This window comes from Manacus candei, unplaced genomic scaffold (genome assembly GCF_025592945.1).
Source record: "Manacus candei isolate 608988 ecotype Guabito, Panama unplaced genomic scaffold, ASM2559294v1 h1tg000077l, whole genome shotgun sequence".
Taxonomy (NCBI): Eukaryota; Metazoa; Chordata; class Aves; order Passeriformes; family Pipridae; genus Manacus; species Manacus candei.
Genome location: NW_026138125.1, coordinates 5,020,208 through 5,041,288, shown reverse-complemented (window position 1 = coordinate 5,041,288; position 21,081 = coordinate 5,020,208). Strand labels below are relative to the sequence as shown.

At 39.2% G+C, this 21,081-nt stretch overlaps 1 protein-coding gene across 17 annotated transcripts in view; it reads left to right on the top strand.

The window, feature by feature from the left end:
* The window catches only part of GTDC1 (glycosyltransferase like domain containing 1), a 171,411-nt gene that overhangs the window by 10,814 nt on the left and 139,516 nt on the right, over window positions 1-21,081 (top strand). For 7 of the 17 annotated variants that reach the window (XM_051810349.1, XM_051810367.1, XM_051810364.1 and 4 more), the window contains one exon: window positions 5,089-5,294. The gene's annotated coding sequence lies outside the window, so the exon portion shown is untranslated. Of the gene's footprint in view, window positions 1-753; window positions 1,012-2,756; window positions 2,965-4,535; window positions 4,728-5,088; window positions 5,295-7,463; window positions 7,625-9,520; window positions 9,627-10,388; window positions 11,378-11,514; window positions 11,597-21,081 lie in introns of those variants that run through there. The other 10 variants (XM_051810352.1, XM_051810355.1, XM_051810353.1 and 7 more) reach the window with 10 other exon arrangements.

The window sequence follows — 21,081 nt, the reverse complement described above, 5'->3', positions numbered from 1 at the left end:
AAACATAGCAGCAATACCAGAGGGCAGAATGTTCATGGAGTGGAGCATGAGCTTTCTGCCTTGTCAGATGTCACCTAAGCTGCAATTTATTGATTTTTAAACAGAATAAAACTGTTATGGCTTTTGTATTGCACAGAGAGTGGTGTCAAGGAAAACTGTAGGAGAAGTTACTGCTTAAGCTACCCCTGTAGTGGAAGCACACAAGTCACAGGAATCAGTCAGTTCTTTATCTTCCTTAGAGTGCTTGGTTACAACTCTGTTTTTCTTGCATCAGTTACTTAAAGCCGGTGCTTCTCAGTGTGAGACTCCTTAGCTGCTTGTGCTGTGTGTCATTTATGTTTTCTAACTGTAGTGGAAGGCATTAAAAATATTACCAGGGAATACTGAGCTGTGGTTTTTCCCATATGTATTAGACAATTTACTACACAAATTTACTGTACAATTTACTTTATAAAATTATCTGGTTTATTAATTCTCACGGCACCTTGGCGAAATCGTGTCCTTTTATCTCCTTAGTCTGGCTCTTTACCAGACTTACTTTACAATGCCAGCCTGGTACCTTTTTTCTGATTTCTTTTAAAAATATTCACAAGCTCCAGCATGCCCCACCTGCAGCAAACCAGTAGTGGAGGGAAGAAATCACTGGAAACATGGAAGAGGGGAATGTGTATTGCGCTGTCAGGCTTCGGATTGCACCTTTCTGTCTCTCCTTGCAACGCTTATTTTTAAGATCTCTGATGTGCCTTTTTGCAGGTATTTGGGATGTTTATAAAGCACTGAAACCGTTGTTATGCAGGAAGAGATGAGGGACCTTGATGCATGTGATACCAGCTGGGATGAAGCCTCGTTTGCCTGAGGTCACGCAGAGGTCTGAGGTTGGATGCAGAATTGGAGCGCTGGTGTTTTCTGACCAGAAGATGATGTTTCTGAGGTGCTTCAGCACGTTGTGTGTTGATATGCCCAAGCTGTTGGGCTTTTAATGCTGCATTTCCTAGCCTTTATAATACTATGGTTAGTAGTAGAAGCTGAGAATTCACTGTATGTGAATACAGTGGTTCTTGCTGAACATCACATGGTTGTTTCTAGAAGTGGGACTCTGTAGGTTCCTATTTTAAGTCATTAATTAATGTTGTTGGTGGGAGTTACATTTGTCTAGTGCCAGTGCTAAAAGTTTCTATAAAGTACTGCACGGGAACACAAAGCAAAATTTACATTGTTTGGGGAAAAACAGCAATGTTGCCATCTTTGCTATGAGCACATCAGTTGCTCTTTATTGCTTTTTAAATTTGATTTCGTTGTAGTGTGGCAAGCTTTTCAATAAACATAGCGGTTTCATTTATATAACACTAGAATTATTGTTAATGCACAGTTTCATACTGCGAATTACGTATGTAATACCGTGTCCAGTGGGATCCTGTATCACAAAATTTGCATAGTTATAGTGCTGGTGACATCGTATCTCATACAAAGAACCCAGGGACCTGATACAATATCAGTAAAACTGTCTCATAGGTATGATTCAAACAGTTTTATTAGCAACATATGGGGTATGAAGGAGCCACAGAGGGTAGTTTTGAGTGTAAGGGTGCTGGCCTATCTTTTTCAGCCTGTAATTATATCAGTCCTCTTCTATGGCATTATTTGTTGCTGCTCTGGGATTGCTGAAAAATAACTACTAATACGATGACACAAAGGATCAGAATAAATTATAATTGTTGACTTTACAAGAAATTCATTGGCAAAAAGGCTTACTGTCCTAAGCCTGGGTGTCATTTCTGGTACAGCTTCATTGTTAAGCCACTATACTAAATAATACATTTTTGAAAGTCTTGGGGTTTTCTGGCAACCTTATCCTGCTGTATTGGATGCTTTTGTGATCTGACAGATATGAGGAAGAAACTTTTTGGCTGCATTTTGGTTTTTAATCTTAAGCTAAAGGAGTGCATTTTGTTTAATTGATAGTAGGATATTGAACTCTTGTTCCCCAAATGGAACATATTCTAATTAATCATCTTGAAATAAAGAGTTCATAATTTAAATTATGACATTAAAAACTTGTGAAAAATATAATTAGAAAATTACAGTAGTGCTCTGTTTAGTTGTACTTCTTCAAATCACGATATATATTAAAAATAAAACTTTTTACGTGTTGTAAAAACGAAAAAAGTTTAGGGGTTTAATGTTCCTACCAGCTGGCTGATGGAAGAGCCACAGTATGTGTAGCTATTAGAAAAAAGTGCTATTTGACTACTTCCCTGGTAATTTTTTGAAATCCTTGTGTTTTAGAGACTCTGGGCTGAGCAGTGTCTTTTTGCACAACAGGCTGCGTGGAGAATTAGGGCTGTTACATGGATTCTGCTCAGAATTACTTCTGAATTCTGTTCTTTTACATGGAGGTTCAGCACTTTAAGAACAGTCTGGGGGACAGAACAGGCCAAGATCAGCAGGAGATCTGTGAGGATGGGTCGTCTGTGCCTCTGCAGTGCTGGGACCTCTGTGCTGCTTCACTGGTGTAGAAGCATCTTTTGATCCATTTTTCTCCATTCCATTCCCGTTGTTTCAGTGTAGATCCATACTATAACTGTAATAATATAATAAATATATAAATTGATCTGTAAGGAATCCTGAGAATTTTTCATCTCTGGTTTTCAGGAAGGATGAAATGTGTTTGGATCATTCCTGATTTAATTATGCATTAAAAAAATACAGTAAAAAATGTAATTTGTAATTTAGTTGCTAAACTACTTCTTTCTTAGGGTTCAAGCTCTCAATCCAGTTGAAGATACATTAAAATTCCAGTATTCACTTGCAATGCCTCCCAGAGCTCAGTGTTACTTGCTGATGTATTTTAAGTGAAAATACTGAATCGCACTGGAGTGAGGACACATTTCTACCTGTTTCCCATGTTCTGCCATTCTCATGGAAAACCACTGGACTTACTTCCACCATGCAGCTTTACACCCTGTATGTTACTGATTCTTAGTGATATAACCTAGACTGTATTGTCTCTTATTTTATTTTCTAAAATGTACTGTGAGAAAACCTGACTGAAGTCAAGATGCATTTCTGGTCGAAGAGGAAAATTAAGATTAGTTTGATGTGACTTTTGTTTTTTCCCCTGAGAAATCTTGCTTGGCCAGTCCTCTAGGTGTGCACATGTAGGTGGTTTAATCTCTTTCTTTGGTACCCTGTGGATATGGAAGTAAGGTTTAATTGTCTGTAATTCTCATTTTCTTCTCTTTTGGGTAAGTTTTTTTGCTGGCATTTCATATCTTTGGGAGCTTTTCTGACTTTCACAAGCTTTTGAAGGTAATTGCAGGTGACTGAAGAGCTATTTCAACCAGTTCTTTTGGTATTCAGTAAGGACCTCAGACTTTGCCAGTTTGAATTTCTTTTGAGAAATACCCTCTCATCCTCTTCCTGCCTTATCTCTTTGGAAGCTTTGACTGGAAACTCTCTGACAATTTAATTGCTGTTGAGAATCTCAAGTTCTTCTGTGAAGACTGAAGCAAAAAAGTATTAAACCTTGTCATTTTGAGAAATAAGTGGAAACATGTTGTGTGACTTGCGATTGAGAAGTGGGCAGATACCAACTTTTAGGTGTATAAACATCACAATCTTCTGATCTTTATGTCTAATGCAGTCGTTCCTCTGGCTCCAGCACAACCAGCTACAGGGTGAAATGGTCAGTTTTAGTGTGTCTCCAAGTCAGCTTACTCTTCAGACATCCTTAAGCATAAACTTTTACTGTTTTAATGTATTTTTTTTCCTTTTTAATGTAGTTTTGCTCTTTTTCATACTTTAATGTTTTCTCCTTTCCCATATCATTTTTTGTTTGGAGTAGAAAGTTCACACCCACTTTGCTAAAGATGGTAAAGGAGTGATTTCTGAAATTAACTATTAAATAAAAAAAAGTTATATAAACATATCTGGACATCACATCATAGGGACTTCAGAGCTGTCTCAGGAGCCTCTAGAACCACTCATGTTAATTGTTACATATCTTGTAAATGTGTTTATTTCAAAGTACTGGAAGACTTCCAAAAAGTTGCTGTATTTAAAAGGGCAAAAGGGATGTCACAGTGGATTTAGCCCAGGACAAAGTAAACTAAAGGTTAACTTGGACTTCCATCAGTGAAGGCTTAAAAGCTAAAAAAAAAAATTAAATAATTAATGTTAGTCACTATGGTTTTGTGATAGAAGGATTTGTGAGACAAAGCTGATGTGGTTTTTTTTTAATAGGATTGTGTGTCTGGCCCACACTGCTATATTAAACTAATTTCTTTTAAAGCATTAAATCTTTGCAAGAAAATATTTTGATATAAAACCTCAGATTCTATGTGGCTGAGATACAGAAAATATTAAAAATGCCCTGTTGCTTTAAAGTGTAACTTCTAATGGGATTAGAAAGACCCACATTTAGTGGGTCTCCAAGGTGTTCATGGCCCTGATACACTTAACCAGCAGTTTCATTGGTGATTTAATTTTTGCTCCTTTATTTTTCAGATGATGCAAAGAATACTGGAGAAATATTTCCAATCAGTCACATAGTTCAGTCACGAAAGTACAGGAAAACTGTAGCTGGTACAGAAAACAGGATGGGAAACTCCAGTGTGAGGATACAGGGATGCCACAAGGAGAGGGACAGTTTAGCCTTGAGATGAGTGGGCTCAGGGGCACAAGCTGAAATAGAGGCAATTCCATTAAAACATGGAAAGTTTTTTGCTGTGAGTGATCAGACATTGGAACAAGTTGCCCTAAGAGGCTGTGGAGTCTCCATCTGTGGAGATACTTTGGGATAAATATTTGTGTGATGTAGTATTGAGTAGTTATTTGATGAAGCTTCTTGATGAACCTCAGAATGGTTTGGGTTGGAAGGACCTTCAAGATGATCTAGTTCCAGTGCCCTGAACATGGGCAGGGACACCCTTCACTAGACCAACTTGCTCCAAGCCCTGTCCAGGGCTGGTCTTGAACACTTCCAGGGATGGGAACTCCACAACCTCTCTGGACTTCTCTGAGACCCTTCTTAGGCTAAGACACCTGGAAAGTTAGATCAGCTGAGCTCAAATTCTCCTTTCTTTTCAGCCCTCAACTCTACTCAGATTGAAGAATGCTACTGCAACTGGGGAAATTGCACTTTGCCATCTGTCCATTGGACTGAAGCAGATAGAAGGGGTTGGAAGAAGTCCTGCTCACTGCTGGGATCCGTAGCCAAGATTCCCAGACTGATTTGATGAAGAGCTCTGAAGCAACACTGCCTGGTGTTTTACTGCTCCCAGTTTTGGATGCAGGTAATATTACTTCTGATAAATATGATGTGTTTCTTAAAAGAAAAAGAGAGAGGGTGTAGTTCTTGATGGGTCCAGTGGATTTGGAGTTCTTAATGTTAGTAGGTGTCTACTAATGATTTTTTATTGTGCTTGCCCTGAGATAATGACACAGTTCAGTTTGTGCTCCCAGTGTATGGTAAGTGTGGCAAGGTTACAGGTTTTGGGAATCAAAGGAATCTCTCCTTCAAGGCAAGATTAGCAACATGCTTGATAATTTCACTTTTTCTTCTTTTTAATCAAAACCTGGATTCACATGTTGAAGCAGAGGGGGAAATGTTAAAATCAGGAGTGAAGTACGTCTGGTAACAATTGTGCTGTACCTGTAATTCCTGTGGCTGTACAGGAGACACAGACTGACAGACCCAAGTGAAAGGTGGGCCCTACAGCAAAAAGGGAAGAGATGATCAAAAATATTTGGCCATTCAGATATGTGTTTCTTACTTACTATTCTACCTCCTCCCACCAAAAAACGAAAATGTGGAATTCCATTGTTCAAAGTAGTGGTAGCCAACAGTGAATTGAGGTTGTATTTTATCATTGTTGGTGGGGAAAATTAGTTTTCCTTGTGCTGAGAATCAATAAATTTTCAATATTTTCAAATTAAATGTTAAATATTATTAATTAAATGTTTTTTATTAAATATTTAAATACAAAGTCTCAAAAATTTTCAAGATGAAAAGACTCAATTGTAACAGGTTCTGTGCCTGTAAAACTCATCTAAGCCTCGTCCCTTTAAGGAAAGAAGCAGGTGTGGCACAGGGTGTCAGTGCCATTCCTTCTCTTCTCCTCTTTCTTTTCCAGTAACTTTTGAATTCATCAGGCAACCTGTACTGAATTTAATAGAAGAGTAACAAATTAGAGGTATTAATATAGATATGTGGTGAAGTAATGAAAAGAGAGTCTTACAGGCTGCAACAAGGGAGGGGCTGTGATGGAAACTCGTACAAGACAGCAGAGAAGCAAAATATTTCTTAGATGATGGTGCTTATATTGACACCCATTTCTTCTGGTGTACTAATTGATTTGTGTATGTGATACTCTTTTCCTCCCTCATCTTGCTGTTTCCTTAGAATCAGAGAATCGTGGAGTGGTTTGGGTTGGAAAGGACCTTGGAGCTCATCCCATTCCAAACCCCCCTACCGTGGGTAGGGACACCTTCCACTAGGCCAGGTTGCTCAGGGTGGCATCCAGGCAGGTCTTGAACACTTCCAGGGATGTGTTACATCCTTACAGTAGCTATTTTTGCTCCAAGCATTTAGGTTTTTCAGGGATTTTTTTAAATTCTAAAAGGTGCCTTGTTAAGAAGCTCTTTATCAGCTGCTTTTTATTGTAAAGATGAAGGATTTTTTCCTATCATTCTTCATTCAGTCTTTTCAATAATATTAATAAAATAGGAATATTATTAAACTATCAGTTGAGTAGTCAGGAGTCTTTAGGGAGTAAGTAAGTTGTAGAAGAATAGCTTTTTTTGTATTTTAAAATTCTGTGGGGTGAAGTCAATGAATGGTATGTCATTCTCAGTGTAATGTAGGAAATATTTGCCTAATTTGATTATTTGCAGAGGCAGCCAGTGAGATAGCAAAGCCACAAGAAATAAGTTGTTGAAAAAGTAGATTTTTTTGGAAAGCCTAGTTGAGTAGTAGGTACTGCAGGAAATAACAGACTTTCAATTACTTACATGAAATCAATGCCAAGGACTGTATGTTTTTGAGTAGTGAATTAATTTATGATTAAAGTTTTAATTATTTGTTTGTGTCCTAATTTCTGCCACGTTTCAAATTTAATTAAATTTGAGATACAGGAGTAAACAAAAAACTCCAACCCCTTCCCTTTTTCCCCAGTAGTTAAAACTACCATGGTGCTTTCTCAGTGGGAGGTTTTGCCTCAGGAATTGGGCAGAGATGAACGTTCACATAACCATAAAGTAGTGTTGTCTTCTGGTATGTGTCAGCAGGTGGGAGAGGACAGGTAGGACATCCCCTGTCCAGAGCTGGGGACAAACAGCCTCATGTAGGAAGAACAGTGTCTTTTGTCTGATGCAAACCCCAAGTGAGTGATGTTGATGTGATGGCAGGAAAAAAAGAGTCATGCTGCTTCGCACAATTATTACATATCGTGTATTTTTTACAGTAAACTGTAAGTATTGTGTTTTGAAGAAGGAACTATCACAGAATCAATCAGGTTGGAAAAGACCTCTGAGGTCATCTAGTCTAACCTGTGACTGACCATCACCTTGTCACCCAGACCAGAGCACTGAGTGCCACATCCAGTCTCTTCTTAAACACCTCCAGGTACGATGCCTCCACCACCTCCTGGGCAGCCCATTCTGATGTTTGATCACACTTTCTGTGGGAAATTCATCCTGATGTCCAACCATCTACGATTGGCATTATACATGTTAAGGTTTTCAGAAGTTGTTGAGAGTCTTTGAACTGCTGTTTTCAGAAAGAATTTAAATGTGTAGGTGCTCAAAACCTCATTGTACCTCCATGAGACTTCCACCTTCTTCTTTTGAAAATGTAGCTTCAAGTTACTTGGGTGTTTTTTCTAAAATACTGTTAATTGTGCCCAATTTCATCTGGTGTAGAGCACAGGGGAGGGAGAGGCACTGAAATACCATGAACACACATAAAGCAAGCACAAGCCTGAGGGCAGACAGGTGTTTATTGGGGTGAGTGAAGATTGGATGGAGACCACCAGTGCTGCTCCTGGAGGTGACCAACTTCCAGTATCTCTTAATTCCAGGCATATCCTGGGTAGGTGAGCACAACCTGTCCATCTGCAACTCGTTTCACGCTTCAGTGGCAGTTAAGTGACCCCATAAACATTAGTGAGTTCCACATGTAGGCTTTGGTACGCAAGTGTTGTTAAGGGTAAAAGAAAATAGAGAGTTGGTCTCAGCCTTTGGCTCATTTACTCACCAGGGTACTCATAAAAATGCAACGCAGTGTGCAAGTTGCAGAATTATGGAGGTGACAGTTGTGTTCTTGGCTGCTCAGGTCCAGAAGAATGAAAGCCTCTGCTCTGGTCTTCTCCCAACCACCTCTCTCCTTCACAAGCCTTTTCCACTTCACCTGAGCACTCACCTTGTCCTCATCCCATCTGGAAAAGTGGCAGAGTGCTGATGACGAGCTGGATTGTGGGGTGCATCTGTTCACTGTACCTGATCCATTTCTGTTCATAGAGTCCTAGAATGGTTTGGATTGGAAGAGACCTTTAAAGGCCATTTAGTCCAACTGCCCCTGCAGTGAGCAGAGACTTCTATTGTTTGAAGCCAGTTCCCTCTGAATTTGTACATTTGTCTTGCGTGGTCAGTCGTTTTCACAAAGGACATGCAACTCTGTTTTAAATTGAATTAATTTAATTTTTAACAAGGCTAATTTTCACAAGTAAAAGCCTAATAGAAGCCTAGCTGATGTAAGAATTTTTCAAAATCATTGGAGGCTTACAAATGATAATTTAAAACCAGGGAAGGAAGGAATTCTTCCCTGTGAGGGTGATGAGGCCCTGGCAGGGGTTGCCCAGAGAAGCTGCGACTGCCCCTGGATCCCTGGAAGTGTCCAAGGACAGGTTGGACAGGGCTTGGAGCAACCTGGGATAGTGGAAGAATGGAATGAGATGATCTTTAGGGTCCCTTCCAACACAGATCATTCTAGGATTCTAAAAACTTCTGAAGTCTTCCATTGCTCTGTGGGGTGTTACTATGAGAAGCTTGGGTTTTTTGTGGTTTTTTTTTTTTTTTTTTTTTTTTTTCCTAAATTATGGAAATGTAGCACTTTAAAATCTGAGGAATATGTCTTGGTGCAAAGCAAAACAATATCCTGTGTTGAAACAGTAGCAGTGAGGAAGGAGTACAGACAGTCTTGAATCATGTGGTTACTGCTGTGGAGGTGCTGCAGAGACTAAAGCTAGGACCCCTTCTGACATGTCTCCCCTGCAGAAGAAAAGGCAAGTGTAGACCTTGAGTTGGTGCACTGTATGTACTCATATCTATTTATACATAGGCTGATAGGTGCTTTTCCTGACAACTGAAATTTGAATATTATCTACTGGAAATTTCACAGGATTCTGGTAAAAAGCTAATAATTATTTTTAGGTGATTTCCAGTGTGTAATCTCATTAGATCACTGTTTCAGCATATCTTTCAACAGTATCTTCTCTTTTTTTTTTTTTTTTTTTTTAACAAGCCAAAACAGGGGTAGTTACTCTGATGTTTGGTAGGAAACAACAGCTGGATGGGTGCTGGCTGGAACCTGCCATTGTGCTGCCAGTTCAACTGAACCAACATGCTTGGTAGGCCCCTGGTGTAACCAGAATAGCTCTTGCAGAAGTAAATCTTAAAATACCAATTTTCTACCTTGTTTTGCGACTTTTTTTTTTTTTATTGTTCTTTGTGTGTTGTTTCTTTCTTTTAATTTTTCATGAATTAATAATGTTCATAAAACAGAGCAATTCTAAGCATGTTGCAGGGCCACAGTTACAAGCAATTTAAAAGTATTGCTTAGGATGGGCTCAAAGTATTCCAAATATGGACTTTATATAAAAATATGTATGTATATATATACACACATCTCTTCACTTAAGGGATATTTAACTTTTACTGGCTTAGAGACCCTGTAACAGATAGGGGTGCAGATCTTTAGGAAGAAATTCTCTCACTGAGATGCAACCTGTGCAGAACTCTTGGTCCTGGCTCACCTGGGGCATAAAAGTTTTGAAATAAATCCTGGATTTTAGATTGTGATAGTTTTAGGACACTGAATGAGCTTGCTGTGCTGACTGGTTCATCTCAGCTTAGAATGGAAACTAAAACCCCTCCCTGCACCTAGGGGGGAAGCCAAAGAGGAAATAATGACTTAAAACATGCCTTTATCTTCTGTACTGAAAGAAGATAAAGGGGTTTTTTAAACTTTTTATGCAGACAAGCTGCCTTTTGTCATGTAATAAGTTTTTGGCAATTTAATTATAGTCTTAAAAATGCCCAAGTGACTGTACAGTTCAAAAAGCATTTGGCAAAACCAAATTGTGTGTTCTGAGGTCAGCAAAAACTTACTGATTGGAGTGGCATTTTTTTAGTCTGTGAGAGTATTGGCAGCTAAAAGAGGTATGTATTTCTATGTCTTCTGTGAAGCTGTAATGAAAATGAAGTTATGACTGTGAAGCTTCCAGTTTTGACAATAAGAGTGGCCCTTCTATCTCTGAAGGCTGATGAGTTCTTCATACAAGTTGAAACTGTAAATATTTTATGGCACAAGATGAGTTGCTGGGATCCAAACATAAATTTTGGGAAGAAAAAGGAAAAAAAATTGAGTGAATGTGCCTGAATCCTTGACTCTACTGAATTGCTGCAGTAAAGAGCCATATGGTATTTTGGTAACTTCTGTGCATTGGAAAATTATAGATTACAAGTGCATTGGACCTGCAGGCATCCCATGTACAGGAATATGACTATTTCAGTTAAACAGCACTTTCTGTCCAGCTTGCACTGTCCAGACTGGTGAAGAATTTTACCTAAACTACCAGATTAAGTGTTTCTATGTATTAGCCAATGTGGAAGGAGAGGGGAGTCCAAGACCATGGGGCCCAAACCACAGTCTCTAATTTTCTTCTTTGCACAGAACACACAGGAAGAAGACTATTTTCCTGTTCCTTCTTTGAAAATGAAAACAAAGGAGATTGACATCCTTTTACTTTTTCAGTCAAGTGTCACTCATCCTAAAGTTGTAATAATCAATTCAGAATGGCTACTTACACTTCTTTACAAAATTTGATTAAAGAGCCTTGCAGATAAGTTAAAGACCCCAAAAAACCCCAAACCTCATACCTTCACAACTTTAAACTGAATTAGTTGTTTCTTTGAATTGCCTGTTTTCTGTCATGTTGCCATAGGTATCAAAGCAGCGAGCTGTTATCATTCCTTTGTGAGGATTGCTGCTGTTTTATATTCACGTAGCAGCAAATCAAAGGATGGGTCTTCAGACACGAAGAGGGAAGGTGTGTTGTTTTAAAGATATGCAAAACACACCTAGAGCGAGTCGGGCCAGGTACGGTGGGTACCAGTGTGGATGCACTGATGGGGATTTGCATATGGCAGCAGCATAATTACTTACTGTGTGCATTCATGGAAAATGCTTATCTTGGTTGCTAAACCTTTCTTCTGACTTCTTTTTATCCCTGCCAGCTAAAGCTCGCTCAGATACTGCTGCTCCCTGCACTCATGGCTTTCACGTGGTGTTTGAAAGGACCCTGCGTTTTAGCTGCCAGTGAGTTTTAATGATACATCCTGCTCTTATTGATTTGTGTTCAACTCTGCTTAGCCCAAAAGGGATGTCTCCATTTAAAGGGATTTGCAAAAGCCTACTGGAACAGGTCGTGTTGTGCCTGCCCCATCCCTGGAAATGTCCAAGGCCAGGTTGGACGGGGCTTGGAGCAACCTGGGCTAGTGGAAAATGTCCCTGCCCATGGCAGGGAGGTGTAATGAGGTGATCTTTGAGATCTCTTCCAACCCAAACAATTGTGATCAAAGAACAAATAGAAAAAAATTAATTTTGGCATCAGTAATAACCTATAAAGCATTACTGCAGCACATGCTGAGGAAAGGTGTTTTGGCTTAATCTTGTGCCCAGCTTTATACATGTGACTGCCAGTAATTTAAGTGTGAGCTGCTCATCTGCCTGATTCTGCTCTCCAGCACAAAGATTTCCCCATCACGAAGATGTGGTTGTTCTGTTTATCTTCCCGTAAGCACATACAACCCAGTAATGGAAACACAACTTAAATGAGTAGAGCCATCAACCCACTCATGCAGGCAGAGCTGTTAGAACCTGTAGAGCTTCTTGTACCAAAATAAGGGTATTTGGGTGATCATGATTGTTTTTGCACTTGCATCTTTTAGTACTGTTTTTATTTAGTGTCGTGTCACTAAATAAACGTTTAATTTAATCCTAACTTGAAAGACCTGCTTTAAAGCTGCATGCAGTGAATGATTTTCTTTTGAAGACTTGAATCTATTTACAGAATCTCACTACTGTTTTTATCTAACTTTGCTGTGTTTTCTTTCAACTTTGGAAATGCATTAGCTGTAAACTGCATGTAAAATGTCTTCAGTCTTTGAATTGATGTTTTATTTAGGAGCCTGGCATATCTGTGAATCTAAATTGAAAACAAAAAGTGATTTAGTGAGGAAATAGTTAATAACAAAATGGTACCAATAGTGTTTGAAGAGGCTGCTAGTTTTGCTCAGGAAGTTTTTGTTTTCTAGAATTTGTGCTGCCTCATTATTTGTAATACTGAAACTGCTCCTTACCAATCATACCAATCCCCTGCATGAAGAAATGAAAGTAATGCTTGCAATTCTGGGTGGAAAATACTGAGTTAGACTTACTGGGCCGAAATCTGCACTGAAGTGAAATGGTAAGAACCCCAACTATTGCCTGGAGTGCTCATTTTAACAGGATTGCAAATAGGATTCTTACTATGGCTAACTTTAATGGAAAGAGGAAGCATAAACACCTTGTGAACCAAAGTCAGGACTGAGATTCTCCAAAGTTTACGACTAAATGCACCACAAAACTTGATGTCAGCTGGTGAAAAATCAGGATAAAATAATCTGGAGGTGAGTATTCAGAGCTGCTCCAGAAGCTGCACTGGTTGTGCTGGTGGATGATGTTCTCTCCCCAACTGTGTCATGGGGCAGTCCTTGCTGTCTTGCTTCAAGGTTGGGTGACTCTTGGTTGTCACTAAACTTCTTTCTCCATCAAGCATGACTGACCTTAAGAATCTTCTAGTTTGAATAATTATGCTTCACCTACTTTAAAATCCTCTTTGCAGTCTCTGAATAACAGGCTGATAGTAACCTATATTTCTTTTGCTGGATGTAGCCATGACAGTATTTTTTCTCGTGTTTTAATTGCAATTCTTAAAGAAGCTTAAAGAAGCTTCTGGTATTGGATGTTTATTGGTGAAAGGAGCCTGAAGTTATCATTGGCTCAGACTCTCAGCTCAGTTTACGTTGTCTTTAGGCTGTCTCTGTGATAAGTAGCAAGTGAATGTGATTAGAGGGATGGAGGAAGGGTGAAGAGAATTGGGATTGTTCAGCCAGGAGAAGAGAAGCTTTGGGGTGACCTAATTGTGATCTTCCAGTACCTGAAGGGAGACTACAAGAAAGATGGAGAGGGACTGTTTACAAGGGTCTGGAGAAACAGGAGAAGGGAGAATGACTTCAAACTGACAGAGGGTAGATTTATGTTGGATATTAGGAAGAAATTCTTTGTTGTGAGGGTAGTAAGGGCCTGGCACAGGTTACCCTGAAAAGTTGTGGCTGCCCCTGGATCCCTGGAAGTGTCCAAGGCCAGGTTGGATGGGGCTTGGAGCAACCTGATCTAGTGGAAGGTGTCCCTGCTCAGGGCAGGGTTGAAATGAAATGATCCTTAAGTTCCCTTCCAACCCAAATCATTCTGTGATTCTCCGTCTCTTATTGAACAATATAAAATTACTCTTTGCAAGTAAAGAGTAATTCACTGGAACTGCAACTTCTTTCTTAGCAGCATCTTTCAGAAGTTTCAGTGTGCTCTCTTTGAATATAAAGCAGTTGGGTAACACTAGAAATGCTGTAGAATGCAGCAGCAGTTGTTACATTGATAGGCTTGAAGAGGCAATACATTAGTCTAAAAGCAGAGGCGATACCTGCAGAGCTCACCACACGTGCCCTTAAGCAGAAGATAATAATTAGTTGGTTGTATTCCCCTGCAAACCAGCCCAAGTGTCGATGTTTATGAATTGCAAAGATCACCAACTTGAGCTACAAGCTGCCAGAACTGTTTATGCCCCTTCGGTTTTTAATGTACCTGTAAGATGTTTTGATAAAGGCATTTAATCTGAAGGGATTTACATGCCATAATCACACCTCCAGTGATTCCAGCACAAAAGCAAGGGTAGTTCTTCAAAATATTTTAAGTGCTAACTTCCACTTCAGTATGAATAAGAAACAGGAAGAACATCTCTGAAAACATCTTCATATTTTGTTTGCCAAACATGATTCGGTTGCTTGTGGGATTGATGGTCATTAAAAGTGGTGAAGTATCTGCTGTTTGGTAGCCTGAGGAGCGAGAAGTTGCTCACAGCTTGGGGATACCTGCTTTGCTAATTAGTTCATACACATTCAGCTCAGGCGATTTGCACTTCAGTCAAAAGGAAATATTTGACTAGAATCAACTTTCTTTGGCATTCTGGTAGAGCTGGTGCTGTGTTTCCTAAATCACAGTTGTAAGAATTACGTGACTTAAATAAAAATTAAATAATAGTTGCAAGTTTATACAGGATGTATGTATTTTTTTGTGTGTATAATTTGTAATGTATAAAGAAATGTGTGTATAAATATATATATATAATTAGATATATAATTTGTACCATGTGTATTTTACAGCACATGCATGCAAACTCCTGGCAGTTAAACCGTTTTGTTTTTTCAGGAGCCCTGGTTTCATTGCATGTGCCTGTAAATATGGCAAAACTGGAAAAAATAAGATAAAAAATGAGTCTATGCAGAACCTCTTTGTTCCAAATGTTCTGTGACCAGTGGGGACATAGTGAGCTGGAGTGTGACCTTCTATAAGCTGAATTTGGGGTGAAAGAAGCAAAACTTTCCTTTTTTTTTTTTTTTTTAACAAATGATGTTTTTTTTAACAGATGTTAACATGAAGTCTTAATGTGCAAGCTTCTTGAGTTATCAGGTGTGACTTCTTAGCCAGAGAACCCTAAATTTCCACTTGGGCATGGCAGAATGTAACACAGTTATGAATAACAACACAATTATTTTCATTTCATAGAATCACAGAATGGTTTGAGTTGAAAAGGACCTTTAAAGATCATCTCGTTCTAGTTCGCTTTGGTGAATTAAAATAAGATATTAGGAAAAAAAAAAGAGGTCATGTGAGTATATGTTACCTGAACCATATTTAAACTGATTTAAATCCAAACTGTCTCCACTGAATGATGAGAGTGGGAGGAGTTTGAGTCACTGCACAAGGTAAAATGTCAAACTGACTAGTCACACTGGGCTGAGGAGATACAGTTAATTCCTGAGCTGCAGAGCAGGTCTTTAAGAACTGTGGTAAGACTATCCCCAATATAAATATGGCTAATAGTATTTCAGTGTAATTACATTAGTTGTCATGGGGCCATTTAGGAAATTACGTCACTCCAGTGCTTGATATGGGGAGTAAATATAAAGCTGGGTCATGTTTGGAACATGTGTGTTTATCATGTTATATATTACATAAGAATATACATGTGTATATATAATATATGGGTCTATAAGCATATGCTACGTAATAAAGTATACAAAAATGTTATAATGCAATGTGTATTATATTTAAAAATATGTAATATATAGAATATTCCATGTATGCCCAGTCCTGAGAGCTCTTGTGCGAGTAGGTGCAGCTCTGTGCTGGAGGGACTCTGCCAGCAGCCCCATTACAGACACGTGCTTTTCTGGAAAACAGCCTTTTCTTAGAAAATATTGAGCCAACTGACATTTAACTTATGTTCTTCTATGTAGCAGATAAGTATTTTTTTAGATCACAGGAGATAGTGTATCATGTGTTAATAGCCTCCACCACAGTTTCTCAGTAGAGCTCCTCTAGTAGTTTTTGAAAAGCTTTAATTGTGGTCCATTAGTGCAAGCAGAGTTAATTGAACCTTAAATATCTCTCAAATGAGCAATTGAGCAGAGTCTTTCCTGCTGGACTTTCCTCCACTACTTTTTGGTTCTTCAGGTAAAAAAAAAAGTTACTCCTGTGCTCTATAAACAGCTGTACAGAATTCACATCTTAATTTTGAGAGGGCTTCATTCCCTGTTTACTGCTATAACTGCTTATTTTTGGAATGCTTAAACTCAATCAGGCCAACAGAGTGATTGAGTTCTGTCAAATGCAGACCTGTTTAACACCTTATATTTCTTTTATTGATATATCACGAAAATTTAGGTGCTACTGGAAATCCCATAGTGAGATTTGTTAAAACTGAAGCATCTCTGTAGGCAGAAATACATCTTGCAGCAAAGACAGTACAGAAAGTTATTTGAGTTATTCCAAATTAGTCTTGCTAATTCAATTTAATTGAATTGGGTGTGTACAATCTCATTTACTTTTAAGCCGAAATAAAATCTACAAGTAAAGAGGTGCTGTGGTTTATATATGCAAAATATAAATTGCATAAACAGAACTGGTTCCTTGAATAGCTTGAACAGCAGTTGTGCTTGTCAGAGTTCTGCAAGAAAATGATATTTCTCAATTGTGAAACAAGAAAAGCACTTGTAGAGTCCCACCCAAACCCCACAAACAGGGTTTTTCTTCTTCTGCGAGAGGTGAGCGGTTGCTGCACAGTGTTACTACTTCTGTGATAGTTGATTCATCCCTTTGCTATGCAAATTTTAAGTATACAAGGATTCAGTACTTTTATTTAAGAAATATGCCTGCAGGCTGTATTGGTAGGCTTTAGGGAGATATCTGGTTTGGTGTGAAATAAATAGTTGTTCAAAGATCACATGAATTTATGTCTTAGAAGATGAAAAGTGACGCTGTGAGCGTTTTGAGAGCACCCCCCTGTACCCGGCACGTGAGCTTGTCACTTGGTTTTGGTTTTTCAAAGAAACCCCACCAACCTCATGGAAAATCACAGAGCAGCGATGTGTCACCTTAAAAATGCGAGAGTTAGGGCTCGAATTTGAGACACCCCAAGCCCTGAGGCTTTTACCCTTGGAGTAAATCCTTGCTGCTCCTGGTTGAGGGAGTAGTTGCTTTTGCTTCAGCTTTGCTCTTCAGCCCATTTGAGTGCTTAGCTTTTAATGAGTGGATTTAAATGCCATATTTCAGGTTTATGTGCTAGTTGTAGGCATCCAAGTTTGCGTATTTTGAGTAAAACAGGAGAAAAAAAACGCTGAAAGCATTTGAGTGCAAGAAGGCTTTGGTATTTGCAGTTGGCGTTGAAGACTTGTCTTGCTAAAGAAAGCAAAGCGTTCACTTAAAGGCTGTTCACTGACTAATGTGGGCCGCATTTTAATACACAATTACAAAATTATAATACCAGTTTAATAAAATTTAGGTTGTAAAATAGCTGTTGGGTTAAGCCCAGCCTCTTTTTATTCTCTTACTGTCAAAAATATTAATCAACTCCTCCCTTCAGTGTGAAATTCGCTCTTGGTGCAGTTTTATTATCCTTTCTCTCACCCAGCAGTGTCATTCTTTCTGTGATGGTTTCTTTTCTGGTGCAGAGCAACAGCATGTTTTGGAAACATTTATTCCTTTTCTATGAATAACTTCATCTTCATTTATGTAACTGTAGTGAGGACTTTTTTGCCTTAATGATCTAAACGAAAGAAATTAACTTGTTCATTACCTTTCAGTATAAATGACTCCTACTTGTGACTTAAAGTGTAAATCAGCCCAGAAATTTAAATGCCTGAACTTGGGTTTTGTGTGCCTACTCAGTAATATTCACTGAAATTAATAATCCTGATGCTTGTCTGCATGAGAAAGTTGTTAAACTGATTTAAATAGAGATGATGGAAACAAATTGCAGCTCTCTAGGTGAGGCAGCAGCAGCCTTCCTCGTATGCCTCCTTGTCTCTCCTTTTCATACCTCCCTAAAATGTGCTTCCTCATCTTAACTTTGTCATTTTTAATTCTGTCCTATTGTTTCCATTGAGAGGGATTAGTAAAGATAAATTTTAGCTTTCCTAGCATTAACATTAGCTTATATCTGTCATATGTTTCCTAACTAGACTAAATACTGCCTTTTTCACCCTGTCACACTTCATTTGAAAGAACCAGTCTACCTAGAGCTGGGTACAGGGTTTCCAGTGAGGAAAATGATAAATAGTTGTATATTTTTATAAGTTGGATTTTTTTTTTTTTTTAATGCTGTTTGACTTTCCTGGACCCATGTGTGGTGCTGGTGGTGTTGCTTGGTGAAGGTGCAGCTGCCAACCCATGACATGGCTTCTCAGGTAGCCTGAACGGTGGCCTCAGCTGGCAGCTGGAGAGCTGCCAGGTAGCGGCAATTAGGCATGGAAGCAATTAAAGTCACATACTCAGCACTGGTGAGGCCACACCTCAAATCCCTGGTTCAGTTTTGGGCCCCTCGTGACAAGAACATTGAGGGGCTGGAGCTTGTCCAGGGAAGGGAATGGAGCTGGGGAAGGGGCTGGAGCAGCAGGAGGGGCTGAGGGAGCTGGGGGGACTCAGCCTGGAGAAAAGGAGGCTCAGGGGGGACCTTCTGGCTCTGCAACTCCCTGACAGGAGGGGGGAGCCGGGAGGGCCGGGCTCTGCTCCCAGGGAACAAGGGACAGGAGGAGAGGGAACGGCCTCAGGCTGTGCCAGGGGAGGTTTAGATTGGATATTGGGAAAAATTTCTTCACTGACCAGGTTGTCAAACCTGAACAGGGTGCCCAGGGCAGTGGTGGAGTCCCCATCCCTGGAGGGATTTAAAAGATGTGTAGATCTGGCACCTGGGGACATGGTTTTAGTGGTGGCCTTGGCAGTGCTGAGGAAACAGTTGGACTTGATGACTTTGGAGATCCTTCCCAACCTAATGAGTCAGTGATTCTCTGTAGTCATGATTCTTTTGATACCAGTTAGAAGAATCAATGCACTTTGTAAGGTGTTAGATTAAAAAAAGCTCTCAGGTGTATGTGGTGTAGTTGAAGGAGAAAATAGTGTGTGGGCATGTGAAGCATGACAGGGATACGTACCTGAATTTGACCTGATGTGCCTTTTTCCCTGTGAAATTATTTTTATTTTTTTTTTATTTTTTTTTTTTTTTACATTTCATCTGGAAGCAGAGAAACTAGGCCTGTTCTCATTATGTTGCAGAGCCCTTTGGACAGAGTTCTGAAGAGTGGGATGTCTGGCAGGGTTTGGGATGGAGAAAAGCGAGGTGCCTGGCTGCTTTTCCTGGGAATAATGGCAGCCTCCTTTGATCAGCTGGAGAATTATACTATCTAATTCTCCTGCAAATGTTCTTTTAAAGCCACAAGTTGGTCAGATACACTTTTCAACAGCTTTTATTATTTATTTTTATTTTATTGAAATGGACACACATCACCAAACAAAGTGAAGTAAGTTTTAACTGTGTATCCTGGCCAGTGAGGATCTGCCTTACTGCGTTTTCCTGTTACCAAAAAAGCAGTATTTTTATTATTTCGAAGACAGGAAGAGCAGAAAATGGTATCTTACATAAAAGCTGCCTCTCTGCATCATGGCCTGTACACGTGTGAGAGCTGATGCTTTCTGCAGTTGCTTTTCTTTAGGTACAGATTTTTCTGTAGCACTTACGTACTCAATTCACTTCCCTGCCTTCAGATTTTACCCATTCTGACAAAGAGTACACAGATAATTGCTAAATTAGAAGTTAGCACAACATTTGTGTCTTTTTTTTCTTTCTGAATTTGATAAAATTGTTACATTTCTTTTCTATATTCAGGTTTTCTTAGGTAGTGATTTCCTTCTGGGTGTAAGTAATGCTCTTAGCAGCGATGGTGCTTTGAACTGTCACTTCATCCCACTTGAAGTTAATTACTGGAAAACTGAGAGGTTTCTTTTTTTTTTTTTTTTTTTTAACATTAACCAGTTTCATAGAAAGTATCTCCCTTTGCTGAGGGTGTCACTGTGAGGTAGGAATAACTGCAGTAAACTGGAGAACAGAGCAATTGAGCCTTTGATCATGTGAAAATGTAAGCATGTGTTGAAGTTTCCACTGGAGCATTCCCACCAGCTGCACAGGGCTTGTTCTGAGGGCCCGTGGCTTGGGAGAGATTTGAGCAGTCCTTAGCAGGCTCGGCAGTAAAACCCACATATCCTCTCAAGCCAAGGTGCTTTAAGTCTTTGCTCAGACTGCTTTAGTAGGCACAGAATGAGGGAGATAATGTATTTTTAGCTTTTAAATTCAAAGAAACCTTTCAATTAAAGGAATTCTTGACAATTTTAAATGCTCTGCTCTTTGCGGTGTTTGTACACGGTGGTGAGGAGTGGGGTGATTTTCGTTTTTCTTTTGGTGTGGAGGAAAACCTGTCCCATTTAGTTTATATTGTGGCAGTCTATACCATCAAATGGCATACTTTGTTTACTGCTCTTGGTAGTTTCTCCAAAAGGATCAGAAAAACAGTGCTCTTATCCTATAGTGTTGTGAGTAGTAGGACAACGAACATGCCAGAATTTAGATTCCAGGAGGTTGCTTTCAAAATAATTGTAGGGGATAATCTGATTTTTGTGATTTAAGAAGTCACTAACTGTAAGGTCATATAGATTTAAGTGAGGTTTTTTCCTGCTATTGGAGACAACGAAACAAAAAACTTGAAATAGTTAATTTTTTTTTTTTTTAAGGATACTAGGGGTCACAGCTCAAGAATGAAGAAGTCTATAGTCTGAAAGAACCTGGGATCATAGGATAATTGGCCATGAGCCTGTGATACCTATATCCAACAGAGTGTGTAATCATGGAATACTTGAGTATTACATGATCCCTCTGGAGTGTCTGCATTTAATCTAGTGCAACTTTCCAGTTTACATTGAGGGATATGACTCACAAGGCTGTATTTTTATTCTTTACATTATAAAATGTGCCCTACAAAGGCTTCGGATGATTTTTCTCAAGATTTGGATTCTGTGCAATCAGAAGTCAGGCCAGAGTGTAGCAGGTATCTTCTTGGACTGTGTTCTGGGATTACATATAAAATACAGAAGTATTT